Raw genomic sequence first — 1,463 nt, 5'->3', positions numbered from 1 at the left:
GCCCCAGGCAGAGAGCGAGTTGGGTTCTGCTCTCTACAGATTCCCTTCGAAGCAGAGATGGCAATGTCTTAGAAAAAAATGAAGTAGCTAGTTTTATAAGCAGAGAAGTCAGAAAAATTATAATGGAAAATGAAGATAAGAGATAAAAGGAAATGGACAGAGAAACAAGAGATTATAAAATTGGAAAATAAAACTTTAACATCAAAACGTTATCTAGTAAATATACATTTCATTTTGTTAATAAGATTAAAGGACATGTAATTTTTAAAAGTTACTTTATTTTTGTTTTATGTGAATGAGTGTTATGCCTTTATGGGCATAAGTGCAGCCCTGTCATATAATGCCCAGAGAGGACAGAAGAAGGCATCTGATCTCCAGGGACTAGAGTTAGGGACCCTGTTAGCCACTATGTGGGTGCTGGGATTCAAATCCAGGTCTTCTGCGAGAAGTCAGTGCTCTTAACTGATGAACAACCTCACCAACCCCAAAGGACACATAATGTTAGCACATCATTGCTCAAAGCTTTATCATCATTTCTAGAGATATTTTAAAAGAGAATAACAAAATCCTTTTAAATTTTAATATTCTTTTTAAATTTTAACAATGCTTCTTCACTGTGTCACCAAGAAAAATATATATATATGTGTGTGTGTGTGTGAATAAGTGTGTTAGTGTGTGTTTGTGTGTGCATGTCTGTGTGTCTGAGACAGTGGCCTGTGTGTGAGCATATGTGTGGTTATACATGTACATGTCTGTATGAATGTGCTTACATGTGAGTGTATGCATGTATATAGGTACAAATAAGTGACTGTGTATGTGAATGCGTGAGTGTGCATATGTGTACATGTGTCATGTGTGTGCTTATGTGTATATGGCCTGCTTGCATACATACACACAAGCACAGGCCTGCACATGCGCACTCACACATACATGCACATATGCACCAGCAAGCACATGTGTGCATGTGATGAGCTAGAGATTTTAGAAGGCAAGCCACTTCTTGTGCTGGTTTTACCTGATTCCAGACGTTGCTAGATTGTGTGCAAATGAATAGGGTTCTCAAGATGAAATTGCTTTTTGGTGACAGTGCACTATCTTCCAACAGGATGATACTATGTACTCTTAATTATAGTTTTAATTTCCCGAATTCTAGAGTTTCCTGACTTATTTCCACCACTTATTAATTAAAAATGTACAAGACTTGAGCAAGAGTAATCTCTTTTTTTTCATGGACAGAAATGTTGTATTTTCTTGGCAGCTGGACTCCATTAACCTTTTATCATGCCGTGTGCTCTGTAAACCAAGTCAAGCCCTTCTTTTGAGATGAGTATCCAGTCAAAACATCGCTGCTTCTGTGTTCTGTGAGAAAACAGCAAGCTACTGATTTGGCATCACAAATGAACTGACTTTATTTCTTTTTCATATTGTAATTTATCTTATTCTTTTAGTATCTATGCATAGAC

Source organism: Nannospalax galili, unplaced genomic scaffold (assembly GCF_000622305.1).
Source record: "Nannospalax galili isolate Female #2095 unplaced genomic scaffold, S.galili_v1.0 scaffold860, whole genome shotgun sequence".
NCBI classification, from domain to species: domain Eukaryota; kingdom Metazoa; phylum Chordata; class Mammalia; order Rodentia; family Spalacidae; genus Nannospalax; species Nannospalax galili.
This window is presented reverse-complemented; position numbering follows the sequence as displayed.